Source organism: Poromitra crassiceps (genome assembly GCF_964638095.1).
Source record: "Poromitra crassiceps genome assembly, chromosome: 1".
NCBI classification, from domain to species: Eukaryota; Metazoa; Chordata; class Actinopteri; order Beryciformes; family Melamphaidae; genus Poromitra; species Poromitra crassiceps.
The window spans coordinates 31,439,052-31,457,039 of NC_139623.1; positions in this window are offsets into that span (position 1 = coordinate 31,439,052).

Sequence of the window (17,988 nt, forward strand, 5' to 3'; positions counted from 1 at the left end):
GGACGCCCCCTGCATGGCTGCTGATGTGGCTGCTCCGATCCTGAAGGAGTGACTGGAATAGTTCTCTGCAGGGATGTTGCATTTCTGGAGTGTGGTCTTGAAGTGAAGGATGAACCAGGATCTTGTCATGTGATGATGGGGAGAGATGAGGAAAAGGGGGCCAAGGGCTGATTGAGGTTTATGCAAATGCCGGAATGATGGGTTATGCAGATTGTCGGGACATTGGCTGACTTGTCAGGACGTGGGCTGACTGAAGTTTAAGCAGGATGCAGGGATAATGGGTTGAGCAAGTTGTCAGGATGCGGACTGACTTCTCGGGACGTGGGCTGACGGGTTTAAGCAGAATGCAGAGATAATGGGTTGAGCAAATTGTCAGGACGGGGGCTGACTTGTCAGGACATGGGCTGACTGATGTTTAAGCAGAATGCAGGGATAATGGGTTGTGCAAATTGTCAGGACGTGGGCTGACTGAGGTTTAAGCAATGGCAAGGACACTTATGGGGTTATATGCAAATTGCCCGGCATGGGCACCAAACGGAGATTGGGAGAGAAGACCGCCACCAACGAAATGCATTAATACTTCCTACCAATCGTGGAAGGAGGCATCTTTGGGCTGATAATATAGCAGCTTGCTCTGGATGGATGTAGGACGCATGGCTGATGAGGACGGCAGCCCAGTTGTTGAAGGGAGGACCCCCCCGGGAGGGGACCACCCCCCCCAAAAGATGTGACGCTCCTCTTGCTTATGAGAGAGGGCGTCGGTGCTGTATGAGATAGGACATCCCCCCTAAGGGGATTTGTTTCCAACAGGAGTCATGACATTGGTGGTGATCTGGGGAGGTGGTGGGATGAAGCTTTTTGCTCTGGAGATGCTGGATGAATGCGTGATGCTGACACAAGGTGAGTGATGACTGCACAAGTGTGATTTAAGCTGTGGTGATGGGGGCTTTATATAGTACCAGGAGAAGGGCATTTATGATGTCATAACTGATGTCATTTATGATGTCATAACTGATGTCATTTGGGCAACTGACGTCACACTGCAAAGGTGACGTCATGGAGAAGGTGACGTCGGAGATGGTGACGTCATTTAGTGACGTCATTTGGGCTGAGGGGTATGACAGCATGGGGTGCTCTATTAATGCCTTATTTGGTCTTCCATGATTGAAATTCAGTCTACGACTACACTTCAATCATGAGAGACTCTTAATATAATTTTAACAAACTTTATTGAATCAGAATAGACGGTTTGAGTATGGCGTATGACTCCATGATGTGACGCTCCTCTTGCTTATGAGAGAGGGCGTCGGTGCTGTATGAGATAGGACATCCCCCAAAGGAATTTAAAGTTATTTCAGGAACTGGGAGAGTGAAAACGGGGGTCATGGAGCTCGCCTGGGGTATGCTTTAGTCAGGTCGTGGGCTGACAGGGGGAGAATTTATGCATGCCGGGAGATGAGGGGCTGACCGGGGTTTTTTAAGGCAAAGCGGGGATGCAAGGGAGTGGATGTGGATAGCCCGGGCATGGGCGCATTGAAGAGAAAAGGAGAGTTTGATCACCACCAACGAAGTGCTTGTTGCCTCTTTAGTCATGGAAGGAGGGATCTTTAGGCTGATAATATGGCGTCTTGCTCTGGACGAATGTAGGATGCATAGGCTGATGAGGACCAGCGCCCCAGTTGTTGAAGGGAGGCGGAGGACACCCCCTGCATGGCTGCTGATGTGGCTGCTCCGATCCTGAAGGAGTGACTGGAATAGTTCTCTGCAGGGATGTTGCATTTCTGGAGTGTGGTCTTGGAAGTGAAGGATGAACCAGGATCTTGTCATGTGATGATGGGGAGAGATGAGGAAAAGGGGGCCAAGGGCTGATTGAGGTTTATGCAAATGCCGGAATGATGGGTTATGCAGATTTGTCAGGACATTGGCTGACTTGTCAGGACGTGGGCTGACTGAAGTTTAAGCAGGATACAGGGATAATGGGTTGAGCAAGTTGTCAGGATGTGGACTGACTTCTCAGGACGTGGGCTGACAGGTTTAAGCAGAATGCAGGGATAATGGGTTGAGCAAATTGTCAGGACGGGGGCTGACTTGTCAGGACATGGGCTGACTGATGTTTAAGCAGAATGCAGGGATAATGGGTTGTGCAAATTGTCAGGACGTGGGCTGACTGAGGTTAAGCAATGGCAAGGACACTTATGGGGTTATATGCAAATTGCCCGGCATGGGCACCAAACGGGGATTGGGAGAGAAGACCACCACCAATGAAATGCATTAATACTTCCTACCAATCATGGAAGGAGGCATATTTGGGCTGATAATATATAGCAGCTTGCTCTGGATGGATGTAGGACGCAGAGGCTGATGAAGACAGCAGCCCAGTTGTTGAAGGGAGGACCCCCCCCAAAAGAAAAAAGGTCAGCGATGACCTGCATTTTTAAGGTCAGTAATGACCAAGGTCGCAACAACCTGCATGAGCATAGCCAGCAATGGCTTAAAGATGCAATATTTAACCTTTAGCATATTATTATAGCATGAAAATGTCTAAAAATGGGTAGACATAATGTTATATTCTTTAGTTGTGCACTTACTTTATCCCAAATTGTATGAGGCAAAGATTGGCTTGATATTTTTCTCATAGTTTTCCTATCTATCTGTTCTATTCCTAATAGATGCACGTTCTGATTTGTGCATTTTGACATTTGGAATATTAAAGGTGGGCTGACCATTGTTAATAAGTACGTTTTCCCCTTGGATTTGACTTTAAGTTGCGTGTCTATGTCTATTATGGGCCTTTTTCATTTGTTTTGACAGTCGTGTACTGTCACTTTGGGAGAGTTGCACCCGCACCCTCGGCTGAGCTGTTGTACGGTGGATTTAGTTCAGTTGAGGCAGAGACTGGCTGTGGAGACACACGGTTTTCGTGCCATGTCCTTTTTGATTAGTTTTGACGTCCAGCAGGAGGGGGAGCAGTGAATGTGCTGCATCTGTGAAAAGTTTTAAGTCGTCGGCAGATGAGACGATTTCGTCATAGAAAAATGAGATTCCGTTCCAATTTTCTAAGAGGTGTGTCCAGAATTTGAGATCGGCTCGGCCTCCCTCATTGAGGGTAACTGAGTCAAGGAGGCTGGGGACTGAAGATGCTAAATCGAGCAGCCTGGAAATGAATGACCTCCCTTGGGGAATAATGTGCATGGCAAAATTCAGGTGGCCGAGCAGAGACAGAAGGTCTCGTTTTGAAATGTGGCTGGCTGCTGAATAGGACTGGGCTATTTCGTGGATGCGAGACAATTTCTCGAGGGGGAGGGAGCTTGCATAAGCTTGGTGTCAAGATTAATGCCCAGGAATTCGAGAGATGATGAGGGCCCGGAGGTTTTTTCCCCAGCTAGAGGGACGCCTTTGACATGGAACTGGAAAACTGGATTCGCCCTGGAAAGCTCTGAATTGAGGCAGGAACTATGGCGACTCTCGTGCACTGTTTGGATGAGGCAAGGTGGTGCTCTGCTGAAGCCACTGTGCTGTGACCGGGGATATGCTTTGCTGAAGCCACTGTGCTGTGACCGGGGGTATGCTTTGCTGAAGCCACTGTGCTATGACCGGGGATAAGTCAAGTCAAGTCAAGTTTATTTGTATAGCACATTTCATACGCAGAGGCAATTCAAAGTGCTTCACATAAAATGGTTGACAGGAAAAGAAAAGAAAAGAAGAGAGTAAAACAGACATTTAGATATTTGGATAGGCTTTTGGATAAGTTTTGCTGAAGCTTTGCTGAAGCCACTGTGCTGTGACCAGGGAGGAGCTCTGCTGAAGCCACTGTGCTGTGACCAGGGATATGCTTTGCTGAAGCCACTGTGCTGTGACCAGGGAGGAGCTCTGCTGAAGCCACTGTGCTGTGACCAGGGATATGCTCTGCTGAGCCACTGCTGTGACCGGGATATGCTCTGCTGTAGCCACTGTGCTGTGACCAGGGATGTGCTCTGCTGAATCTACTGCGCCATGACCGGGGAATGAGCTCTGCTGACCTGACAAGTTATGCATAACAGAAAGCCGGGTGATGCTGCACTGCACATTAAAGCCATGGTGGACTGGGAGGAGCACCTTTTGTTTATGATCGAGACTGTAGCTTCGTATACGTTTGCAATACCAGAGTAAATCTCGTAGAGGAAGAGCGATTCCCTACTGGGAGAAAGTAGGGAACTCATGGTGCCTCTTTTCTGCAACCTTTCACCTCTAGAATACCCCCCTGATGTGATGCTCCTCTTGCTTATGAGAGAGGGGCGTCAGTGCTGTATGAGGGCGTATGACTCCATGATGTGACGCTCCTCTTGCTTATGAGAGAGGGGCGTCAGTGCTGTATGAGATAGGACATCCCCCTTAAGGGGATCTGTTTCCGACAGGAGTCATAACATTGGTGGTGATCTGGGGAGGTGGTGGGATGAAGCTTCTTGCTCTGGAGATGCTGGATGAATGCGTGATGCTGACACGAGGTGAGTGATGACTGCACAAGTGTGATTTAAGCTGTGGTGATGGGGGCTTTATATAGTACCAGGAGAAGGGCATTTATGATGTCATAACTGACGTCATTTGGGCAACTGACGTCACACTGCAAAGGTGACGTCATGGAGAAGGTGACGTCGGAGATGGTGACGTCATTTAGTGACGTCATTTGGGCTGAGGGTTATGACAGCATGGGGTGCTCTAGTAATGCCTTATTTGGTCTTCCATGATTGAAATTCAGTCTATGACTGCACTTCAATCATGAGAGACTCGTAATATAATTTTAACAAACTTTATTGAATCAGAATAGACAGTTTGAGTATGGCGTATGACTCCATGATGTGACGCTCCTCTTGCTTATGAGAGAGGGGCGTCAGTGCTGTATGAGATAGGACATCCCCCAAAGGAATTTAGTTATTTCAGGAACTGGGAGAGTGAAAACGGGGGTCATGGAGCTCGCCTGGGGTATGCTTTAGTCAGGTCGTGGGCTGACAGGGGGAGAATTTAGGCATGTCGGGAGATGAGGGGCTGACCGGGGTTTTTTAAGGCAAAGCGGGGATGCAAGGGAGTGGATGTGGATAGCCCGGGCATGGGCGCATTGATGAGGAAAAGGAGAGTTTGATCACCACCAACGAAGTGCTTGTTGCCTCTTTAGTCATGGAAGGAGGGATCTTTGGGCTGATAATATGGTGTCTTGCTCTGGTCGAATGTAAGATGCATAGGCGGATGAGGACCAGCGCCCCAGTTGTTGAAGGGAGGCGGAGGACGCCCCCTGCATGGCTGCTGATGTGGCTGCTCCGATCCTGAAGGAGTGACTGGAATAGTTCTCTGCAGGGATGTTGCATTTCTGGAGTGTGGTCTTGAAGTGAAGGATGAACCAGGATCTTGTCATGTGATGATGGGGAGAGATGAGGAAAAGGGGGCCAAGGGCTGATTGAGGTTTATGCAAATGCCGGAATGATGGGTTATGCAGATTGTCGGGACATTGGCTGACTTGTCAGGACGTGGGCTGACTGAAGTTTAAGCAGGATGCAGGGATAATAGGTTGAGCAAGTTGTCAGGACGGGGCTGACTTGTCAGGACAAGGGCTGACTGATGTTTAAGCAGAATGCAGGGATAATGGGTTGTGCAAATTGTCAGGACGTGGGCTGACTGAGGTTAAGCAATGGCAAGGACACTTATGGGGTTATATGCAAATTGCCCGGCATGGGCACCAAACGGGGATTGGGAGAGAAGACCGCCACCAACGAAATGCATTAATACTTCCTACCAATCATGGAAGGAGGCATCTTTGGGCTGATAATATAGCAGCTTGCTCTGGATGGATGTAGGACGCATGGCTGATGAGGACAGCAGCCCAGTTGTTGAAGGGAGGACCCCCCCGGGAGGGAGGACCCCCCCGGGAGGGGACCACCCCCCCCTGCATTTGCAATACCAGAGTAAATCTCGTAGAGGAAGATCGATTCCCTACTGGGAGAAAGTAGGGAACTCATGGTGCCTCTTTTCTGCAACCATTCACCTCTAGAATACCCCCCAAAACAAAACTTAATTCAAGCATATGCTGAAGCCAGAACCACCCGCGAGCAACGTGCAAGGAAGGTTTGAAAGTGAAAGTTTTTTCACCCACTATTTGCAGATGTTTATTGAACGTTCAGATTTAGACCATATTTCACCACATCTTAAATTAAAATATCAGCACGCACACGGGATTCGAACCCCGCTTTCCCACGTTCAAGCCGGTCCGCTCTAGCGCTGAGCTATACATTTTCTTATATTTTGAAGGACAGGCACCAGCAGAACTGATGATTATCGCCATTTTGCCTGAAGCATGCGACGGGAGACGATAGTGTCGCATCTTGCATTTGCAGTGCGCATCTTTGGCAACGCTAGACCAGCCGCGCGCATGCGCAGTATAGCATGGAAGGCCGGTGGCTAGCCAGGTAGCTAGCGCGCTACTCAGCATGGCCGGAAAAGTTTACAAGGGTTATACTTTATCTAAATGACTGGGATTGTATCGATGGATTGGATGCGTAAGAGAGGAAACATGCTATGAAAAAGAAAAGGTTGACTGGAAACTGGGACTAGAGGCATGTTGTTAAAAGCCTGAATGGACACGGGAGAGGGAAGCGGCCGTATGCAGCAGGGACAGAGTTGCTCTGGCACCCGGCCTGAAATGAGTGCAGCAGCAATGCCGCAACGTTGACTGAAACCAGGGACTAAATGCATGTTTGATTGGCACCCGGCCTGCAATGAGTGCGGCCGCCGGAAGAGATGCGATACGAGCCTGAAACCTGGGCCAGTGCTGCCGTGGGGAGCGAGGGGCTCGCGAGCGTCCTCAGCCGGGCATCGATGTCGATGAGGGGCCCGACCAGTGAAGACATCGTTGCGATCAGGGGATCTTGGAGGCCTGGAGGGGCTGGAAGCCTTGGCGCGTCCGCCGAGGAGCCGGCGGTCGTGGTGCGCTTCGCTGGGCCTTTCTTGGAGGTGGACTTCTGGGCTCTTTTGCTGCGGCCACGGCCTCCGGAGTGCTGTGCGGACTGAGATCCAGGTGAGACGAGGACCTCCGTGACGTTGGATCTTCTTTTGCGGCCGCGGCCCCTGGTGAGGGGAGCGTCCCATGAGACGCCTGTGGCGCCCGGAGATGAAGCCTGGGGATTGGGGATTTGCCCGAGGCTGGCCGGGGCGTTGAATGTGCTCTGGAGGAAAGCGTCCATGGTGGAGCTGAAACTTTGCTGCTCGTTTTCGGACTCGGACATGGTGCTGGACTGAATGAAGCTTCTTGCTCTGGAGATGCTGGATGGATGCGTGATGCTGACACGAGGTGAGTGATGACTGCACAAGTGTGATTTAAGCTGTGGTGATGGGGGCTTTATATAGTACCAGGAGAAGGGCATTTATGATGTCATAACTGACGTCATTTGGGCAACTGACGTCACGCTGCGAAGGTGACGTCATGGAGAAGGTGACGTCGGAGATGGTGGCGTATGACTCCATGATGTGACGCTCCTCTTGCTTATGAGAGAGGGGCGTCAGTGCTGTATGAGATAGGACATCCCCCTTAAGGGGATCTGTTTCCAACAGGAGTCATAACATTGGTGGTGATCTGGGGAGGTGGTGGGATGAAGCTTCTTGCTCTGGAGATGCTGGATGGATGCGTGATGCTGACACGAGGTGAGTGATGACTGCACAAGTGTGATTTAAGCTGTGGTGATGGGGGCTTTATATAGTACCAGGAGAAGGGCATTTATGATGTCATAACTGACGTCATTTGGGCAACTGACGTCACGCTGCGAAGGTGACGTCATGGAGAAGGTGACGTCGGAGATGGTGACGTCATTTAGTGATGTCATTTGGGCTGAGGGTTATGACAGCATGGGGTGCTCTAGTAATGCCTTATTTGGTCTTCCATGATTGAAATTCAGTCTATGACTACACTTCAATCATGAGAGACTCGTAATATAATTTTAACAAACTTTATTGAATCAGAATAGACAGTTTGAGTATGGCGTATGACTCCATGATGTGACGCTCCTCTTGCTTATGAGAGAGGGGCGTCAGTGCTGTATGAGATAGGACATCCCCCAAAGGAATTTAAAGTTATTTCAGGAACTGGGAGAGTGAAAACGGGGGTCATGGAGCTCGCCTGGGGTATGCTTTAGTCAGGTCGTGGGCTGACGGGGGGAGAATTTAGGCATGTCGGGAGATGAGGGGCTGACCGGGGTTTTTTAAGGCAAAGCGGGGATGCAAGGGAGTGGATGTGGATAGCCCGGGCATGGGCGCATTGATGAGCAAAAGGAGAGTTTGATCACCACCAACGAAGTGCTTGTTGCCTCTTTAGTCATGGAAGGAGGGATCTTTGGGCTGATAATATGGTGTCTTGCTCTGGTCGAATGTAAGGTGCATAGGCAGATGAGGACCAGCGCCCCAGTTGTTGAAGGGAGGCGGAGGACGCCCCCTGCATGGCTGCTGATGTGGCTGCTCCGATCCTGAAGGAGTGACTGGAATAGTTCTCTGCAGGGATGTTGCATTTCTGGAGTGTGGTCTTGAAGTGAAGGATGAACCAGGATCTTGTCATGTGATGATGGGGAGAGATGAGGAAAAGGGGGCCAAGGGCTGATTGAGGTTTATGCAAATGCCGGAATGATGGGTTATGCAGATTGTCGGGACATTGGCTGACTTGAGGCTGGGGAACATTAGTCCGTAAAGAAGGGGGGGGGGAAGGGGAGAAAGGGGGGAGAAAGGGGGGAGAAAAATTGGGAGGACGCAGGTTCGAATCCAGCTGTGGACTTACTTGAATTTTGTCCAATGTCATTCAGTTATTGCCTTGGTGCTCTGAAACGATATCAATGTGCTGAAACTCAAATCTAATTAAACTATAATGTGATTTTGATCAACTTTTAATGCACCATCACATTAGGCTACTTGTGTAAAATGGAAGAGACAGGTTTACAATCCCACCTCAAGCATGTTAGTAAATATGCAATGCATGGTTTTAAAACTGGGTCTTTATTATTGTAATAGGGAAAGAAAATATGCACTTTAAATATTTTGTTTTTTTAGGCTATCTCAAAAGTGGGTAATGCCCTAAAGACAAGTTGAAAGTAATGATTGAATGAGTGATAACTGATTTGAACACTTTATTGGTCATTCAGTCAAGTATAAAACGTATTGGCTATAATGTATTATGTAGTAGATTTAAATATCATGGTATTATCAAAGACACGAAGAGAGAATACATTTCAAATAAATTAATCATTTACAAAAACAAAACGATTAGACAATGTGCAATCTAAATCAAATAAAGAACACAGTGGACAATGAATAATAATAAACAGCAAAAGAAGAAAAAGAAGAAAAGAGACAGAGAGGGTCCTTTGAATGAGAGTTCACTTGTCTGACCCCAGAGTGTCCAATCACAGCTAGAGAGCAGGAGCTGACACAACCAAATGGCAGCATCAGAAAGGGTCAGTGTGAGTGTAACTTTGTGTAGATCAGTGTCGAGTGTGTGTGGTGAGTGTAACTTTGTGTAGATCAGTGTCGAGTGTGTGTGGTGTGCAAAAAGCTGGCATCTGTATGCTGCCATCATGCTGGCGTCAGCAGCTCCTGGGTCCAGGTCTTGATGATGGTGGGTTGTGTTGGAGGCGAGCAGGCTCTGCAGACACCACACTGACACTTCACCACTGTAGGGAAAACACAAACATGGGACACATCAGACTGATAGATACACGTTGTAGATGATAGATGAAAAGAGACATAGTTGGCATAGATTAAACAGGATTAATCACATTTTTGATGTAGATCCTGGGCCTGTTTTAATGCCAGGTGTAAATTGAATCCAGCTAAGTAAGTAAGCAATTAACTAAGAAAGTAACGTTTATTTGTAACGTTTATTTATATAGCACCTTTCACAGAGCAGTCACATTGACTGGTGATGTAGGGATGGATCAGGTCACAGATTTACACAGGTGCCTGACCATGCAGGGCTTTATAAGTGATTACAAGAACCTTAAACTTGATGGAAGCCAATGTAAGGAAGCTAAGATGGATGTAATGTGACATGTCGTGCTGGACTAAGCAGCTGTGTCCACAGGGAACGTCTGTTTGAGCTGCCAGCGCCTTTCTGCAATTCATTCTCTATGGTAAGGACGCTCTAGGAGCGCTCCTCTTCCCAGCACCGCACCTGGTGTTTAAACGCTCTCGATGGCTAGTGTTTTTGGGCAGGGTGCTCTGGGCGCCTCAAGCAGAGAAAAGTTACACTTTTGGAGAGGCAGGCTACTCATCAATGTCAATTTTTTTCAGCAGCAACAAATAAATGCTGTGTCTGTGCACATTGGAAGCACTCTGGACATGATTTCCAAAGCATTCTGACCTGGGAAAAAAACAAAAAACAAAAAAACAATCCTTGTGGGCATGCGGCCTTAGTCAACAGCAGTGTACTGGACCATTTGTAGACAGTCCAGGGACCGGTGAGGCATGTCAAAAGGGAATTACAGTACTCCAGGTGGGATGATACAAAAGGCATCAATAATAATCTGTGTGACACAACAGACCTGAGTGTTTGTTTCTAAAATGGGTGGGGGCAGGGGGGGGGGGGGGGGGGTGGCGGCATGTACAGGACAATGACTTAATTTGATCAAAGGACATAGCCTGATCAAAATAACACCAATATTTCTAAGATTAGACCATACAGTTAAACACTGAGCAACCTTGGAAATGATTTTGTCTGAAGCAATAGTAATGACTTGAGTATTGTCTGTGTGAGGTTGTATAAAATGTTTTTAACACAATCTGGACAGGAGACACAATCAGGTACTCACTGTCAAGAGTCGTGCATGCTGGTCCACGCTCGCTGTAGCAGGTGGGATGTGTGCCCGTGCAGACAGGATGTGGTTGTGCTGCTGGATGACGATCAGGACCTCCTTCAGATACTCCAATGCCTGGGACACGCTGTCTGGAGTGTAGGCGCTCACCTTGAGAAAGATACACAGAGGGAAAAATAAGTCCCAGTGAAATTAAATATGACTATTTCACCTTGTTGGCCAAAGAGGCATGAGTGGGTGAAGGTGAGGTCATACCTGAAGCCCTGCTTGGAGTAGAGGGTCACCTTGCTCCATCTTGCTGGGATACTTCAGTAATCCCTGAGCTGTGCAGATACCTGGCTGTGGCAGTCTGAAACACACAATGCACATACGGTAACTTAACTGGACTCGCATACATGTACCATCACATATACTGTACCTGATGTTACAGTGTATTGTGTTAGGGTCATGTTGTTAACTTGAACATGGATAAGCCATATAATCTTACCTTATAAAGGTCATGCCATCTCTCTTTTTTTGGGCAAGGAACAGGTATGTTTCCCTCACTGGATGGCCATACCAGACGCCCCAGTAGAGAGCCACTCACTCTCTGAACCTGCCATAGCCTTGTTGTTTCGTAATGACATCTGAAATTATGTACAGTAGACTAAATTATACTTACAGCAATAAACAAACATACATTAGACACTAAAAACATACAAACAGAAACACAGGCATTTACTGTTTATATCAGTACCTGCTGTTACTTTTATCTGTGTATGAGTTTCTCATTATGCAGATTAGCTACTGATAACAAGGTTTACTATTTCTTATTTAGCTGTTAACGTTAACGTGAACTTGGGTTCAGATAGCGAAAACACAGCCACAGCTAACGCTAGTTAGCTTCTCATTACGTTATGCTGTGATATTTACGTCAAAGACCGCGATCAAAAATATGCGCAAATATCAACGATATGGCCAAAGTGGACGTGAAATATGTGTATTTAATTAAAACATGAAAAGGATCGGCAGTTGCTTACCTGTAACGTTGTGTAGGGATAATAATAAGAGCTAATGGCTAGCTATCCGTTAGCCAAACAAACCACACACTGGGGTACTTCCGTGGTGAAGAAGAGGGCGGTGACCTCTCGGCGGTCGGATTCGCTGGGATTGGCTGAATGAAAGATTGGATTCGCCTTCTGATTGGATGGCTTTGTGAAAGATTCACTTGGTCATTTGATAGGCTTCTGAATTATTAGGCTCGCCATGTGGTTGGTTCTTGAAAGATTAGGCTCGGCATGTGGTTGGCTTTAGAAAGATTGACTTCGCCCTGTGATTCGTCGACTTGTACAGACGAGCAGTGGTTAGGTACCGCAATGTCAGGACGTGGGCTGACTGAAGTTTAAGCAGGATGCAGGGATAATGGGTTGAGCAAGTTGTCAGGATGCGGACTGACTTCTCGGGACGTGGGCTGACGGGTTTAAGCAGAATGCAGAGATAATGGGTTGAGCAAATTGTCAGGACGGGGTGACGCTCCTCTTGCTTATGAGAGAGGGCGTCGGTGCTGTATGAGATAGGACATCCCCCCTAAGGGGATTTGTTTCCAACAGGAGTCATGACATTGGTGGTGATCTGGGGAGGTGGTGGGCTGAAGCTTTTTGCTCTGGAGATGCTGGATGAATGCGTGATGCTGACACAAGGTGAGTGATGACTGCACAAGTGTGATTTAAGCTGTGGTGATGGGGGCTTTATATAGTACCAGGAGAAGGGCATTTATGATGTCATAACTGATGTCATTTATGATGTCATAACTGATGTCATTTTGGAGAAGGGCATTTATGATGTCATAACTGATGTCATTTATGATGTCATTTATGATGTCATAACTGATGTCATTTATGATGTCATTTATGACTGTCAAAACAAATGAAAAAGGCCCATAATAGACATAGACACGCAACTTAAAGTCAAATCCAAGGGGAAAACGTACTTATTAACAATGGTCAGCCCACCTTTAATATTCCAAATGTCAAAATGCACAAATCAGAACGTGCATCTATTAGGAATAGAACAGATATGAGAAAAATATCAAGCCAATCTTTGCCTCATACAATTTGGGATAAAGTAAGTGCACAACTAAAGAATATAACATTATGTCTACCCATTTTTAGACATTTTCATGCTATAATAATATAATGCTAAAGGTTAAATATTGCATCTTTTAGCCATTGCTGGCTATGCTCATGCAGGTTGTCGCGACCTTGGTCATTACTGACCTTAAAAATGCAGGTCATCGCTGACCTTTTTCTTTTGGGGGGGTCCTCCCTTCAACAACTGGGCTGCCGTCTTCATCAGCCTTTGCGTCCTACATCCATCCAGAGCAAGCTGCTATATTATCAGCCCAAATATGCCTCCTTCCATGATTGGTAGGAAGTATTAATGCATTTCATTGGTGGTGGTCTTCTCTCCCAATCCCCGTTTGGTGCCCATGCCGGGCAATTTGCATATAACCCCATAAGTGTCCTTGCCATTGCTTAAACATCAGTCAGCCCATGTCCTGACAAGTCAGCCCCCGTCCTGACAATTTGCTCAACCCATTATCTCTGCATTCTGCTTAAGCTTTTTGCTCTGGAGATGCTGGATGAATGCGTGATGCTGACACAAGGTGAGTGATGACTGCACAAGTGTGATTTAAGCTGTGGTGATGGGGGCTTTATATAGTACCAGGAGAAGGGCATTTATGATGTCATAACTGATGTCATTTATGATGTCATAACTGATGTCATTTGGGCAACTGACGTCACAATGCAAAGGTGACGTCATGGAGAAGGTGACGTCGGAGATGGTGACGTCATTTAGTGACGTCATTTGGGCTGAGGGGTATGACAGCATGGGGTGCTCTATTAATGCCTTATTTGGTCTTCCATGATTGAAATTCAGTCTACGACTACACTTCAATCATGAGAGACTCTTAATATAATTTTAACAAACTTTATTGAATCAGAATAGACGGTTTGAGTATGGCGTATGACTCCATGATGTGACGCTCCTCTTGCTTATGAGAGAGGGCGTCGGTGCTGTATGAGATAGGACATCCCCCCGGGGGGTCCTCCCTTCAACAACTGGGCTGCTGTCTTCATCAGCCTATGCGTCCTACATCCATCCAGAGCAAGCTGCTATATTATCAGCCCAAATATGCCTCCTTCCATGATTGGTAGGAAGTATTAATGCAGTTCATTGGTGGTGGTCTTCTCTCCCAATCCCCGTTTGGTGCCCATGCCGGGCAATTTGCATATAACCCCATAAGTGTCCTTGCCATTGCTTAACCTCAGTCAGCCCACGTCCTGACAATTTGCACAACCCATTATCCCTGCATTCTGCTTAAACATCAGTCAGCCCATGTCCTGACAAGTCAGCCCCCGTCCTGACAATTTGCTCAACCCATTATCTCTGCATTCTGCTTAAACCTGTCAGCCCACGTCCTGAGAAGTCAGTCCACATCCTGACAACTTGCTCAACCCATTATCCCTGCATCCTGCTTAAACTTCAGTCAGCCCACGTCCTGACAAGTCAGCCAACGTCCTGACAATCTGCATAACCCATCATTCCGGCATTTGCATAAACCTCAATCAGCCCTCGGCCCCCTTTTCCTCATCTCTCCCCATCATCACATGACAAGATCCTGGTTCATCCTTCACTTCAAGACCACACTCCAGAAATGCAACATCCCTGCAGAGAACTATTCCAGTCACTCCTTCAGGTTTGGAGCAGCCACATCAGCAGCCATGCAGGGGGTGTCCTCCGCCTCCCTTCAACAACTGGGGCGCTGGTCCTCATCAGCCTATGCATCCTACATTCGTCCAGAGCAAGACGCCATATTATCAGTCCAAAGATCCCTCCTTCCATGACTAAAGAGGCAACAAGCACTTCGTTGGTGGTGATCAAACTCTCCTTTTCTCTTCAATGCGCCCATGCCCGGGCTATCCACATCCACTCCCTTGCATCCCCGCTTTGCCTTAAAAAACCCTGGTCAGCCCCTCATCTCCCGGCATGCATAAATTCTCCCCCTGTCAGCCCACGACCTGACTAAAGCATACCCCAGGCGAGCTCCATGACCCCCGTTTTCACTCTCCCAGTTCCTGAAATAACTTTAAATTCCTTTGGGGGATGTCCTATCTCATACAGCACCGACGCCCTCTCTCATAAGCAAGAGGAGCGTCACATCATGGAGTCATACGCCATACTCAAACCGTCTATTCTGATTCAATAAAGTTTGTTAAAATTATATTAAGAGTCTCTCATGATTGAAGTGTAGTCGTAGACTGAATTTCAATCATGGAAGACCAAATAAGGCATTAATAGAGCACCCCATGCTGTCATACCCCTCAGCCCAAATGACGTCACTAAATGACGTCACCATCTCCGACGTCACCTTCTCCATGACGTCCCAAATGACATCAGTTATGACATCATAAATGACATCATAAATGACATCAGTTATGACATCATAAATGACATCATAAATGACATCAGTTATGACATCATAAATGCCCTTCTCCCAAATGACATCAGTTATGACATCATAAATGACATCAGTTATGACATCATAAATGCCCTTCTCCTGGTACTATATAAAGCCCCCATCACCACAGCTTAAATCACACTTGTGCAGTCATCACTCACCTTGTGTCAGCATCACGCATTCATCCAGCATCTCCAGAGCAAAAAGCTTCAGCCCACCACCTCCCCAGATCACCACCAATGTCATGACTCCTGTTGGAAACAAATCCCCTTAGGGGGGATGTCCTATCTCATACAGCACCGACGCCCTCTCTCATAAGCAAGAGGAGCGTCAATCTTTATTGAATCAGAATAGACAGTTTGAGTATGGCGTATGACTCCATGATGTGACGCTCCTCTTGCTAAGAGAGAGGGGGCGTCAGTGCTGTATGAGATAGAAAATCCCCCAAAGGAATTTTAAGTTTTTAGGAACTGGGAAAGTTCCTAAACAAGGGGGGTCATGGAGCTCGCCTGGGGTATGCTTTAGTCAGGTCATGGGCTGACAGGGGGAGATTTATGCATGCCAGGAGATGAGGGGCTGACTGGGGTTTTTAGGCAATGGCAGGGATGCATGGGAGTGGACGTGGGGGTCATGGAGCTTGCCTGGGGTATGCTTTAGTCAGGTCATGGGCTGACAGGGGGAGAGTATGCATGCCGGGAGATGAGGGGCTGACTGGGGTTTTTAGGCAATGGCAGGGATGCATGGGAGTGGATGTGGATAGCCCGGGCATGGGCGCATTTAATGAGAAATGGGAGAGTTTTGATCACCACCAACGAAGTGCTTGCTTCCTCTTTAGTCATGGAAGGAGGGATCTTTGGGCTGATATGGCGTCTTGCTCTGGTTGGATGTAGGATGCATAGGCTGATGAGGACATCCCCCCTAAGGGGATTTGTTTCCAACAGGAGTCATGACATTGGTGGTGATCTGGGGAGGTGGTGGGCTGAAGCTTTTTGCTCTGGAGATGCTGGATGAATGCGTGATGCTGACACAAGGTGAGTGATGACTGCACAAGTGTGATTTAAGCTGTGGTGATGGGGGCTTTATATAGTACCAGGAGAAGGGCATTTATGATGTCATAACTGATGTCATTTATGATGTCATAACTGATGTCATTTGGGAGAAGGGCATTTATGATGTCATAACTGATGTCATTTATGATGTCATTTATGATGTCATAACTGATGTCATTTATGATGTCATTTATGATGTCATAACTGATGTCATTTGGGACATCATGGAGAAGGTGACGTCGGAGATGGTGACGTCATTTAGTGACGTAATTTGGGCTGAGGGGTATGACAGCATGGGGTGCTCTATTAATGCCTTATTTGGTCTTCCATGATTGAAATTCAGTCTACGACTACACTTCAATCATGAGAGACTCTTAATATAATTTTAACAAACTTTATTGAATCAGAATAGACGGTTTGAGTATGGCGTATGACTCCATGATGTGACGCTCCTCTTGCTTATGAGAGAGGGCGTCGGTGCTGTATGAGATAGGACATCCCCCAAAGGAATTTAAAGTTATTTCAGGAACTGGGAGAGTGAAAACGGGTGTCATGGAGCTCGCCTGGGGTATGCTTTAGTCAGGTCGTGGGCTGACAGGGGGAGAATTTATGCATGCCGGGAGATGAGGGGCTGACCGGGTTTTTTTAAGGCAAAGCGGGGATGCAAGGGAGTGGATGTGGATAGCCCGGGCACGGGCGCATTGAAGAGAAAAGGAGAGTTTGATCACCACCAACGAAGTGCTTGTTGCCTCTTTAGTCATGGAAGGAGGGATCTTTGGGCTGATAATATGGCGTCTTGCTCTGGACGAATGTAGGATGCATAGGCTGATGAGGACCGGCGCCCCAGTTGTTGAAGGGAGGCGGAGGACACCCCCTGCATGGCTGCTGATGTGGCTGCTCCGATCCTGAAGGAGTGACTGGAATGGTTCTCTGCAGGGATGTTGCATTTCTAGAGTGTGGTCTTGAAGTGAAGGATGAACCAGGATCTTGTCATGTGATGATGGGGAGAGATGAGGAAAAGGGGGCCAAGGGCTCTCCATGATGTGACGCTCCTCTTGCTTATGAGAGAGGGCGTCGGTGCTGTATGAGATAGGACATCCCCCCTAAGGGGATTTGTTTCCAACAGGAGTCATGACATTGGTGGTGATCTGGGGAGGTGGTGGGATGAAGCTTTTTGCTCTGGAGATGCTGGATGAATGCGTGATGCTGACACAAGGTGAGTGATGACTGCACAAGTGTGATTTAAGCTGTGGTGATGGGGGCTTTATATAGTACCAGGAGAAGGGCATTTATGATGTCATAACTGATGTCATTTATGATGTCATAACTGATGTCATTTGGGAGAAGGGCATTTATGATGTCATAACTGATGTCATTTATGATGTCATTTATGATGTCATAACTGATGTCATTTGGGACGTCATGGAGAAGGTGACGTCGGAGATGGTGACGTCATTTAGTGACGTCATTTGGGCTGAGGGGTATGACAGCATGGGGTGCTCTATTAATGCCTTATTTGGTCTTCCATGATTGAAATTCAGTCTACGACTACACTTCAATCATGAGAGACTCTTAGTATAATTTTAACAAACTTTATTGAATCAGAATAGACGGTTTGAGTATG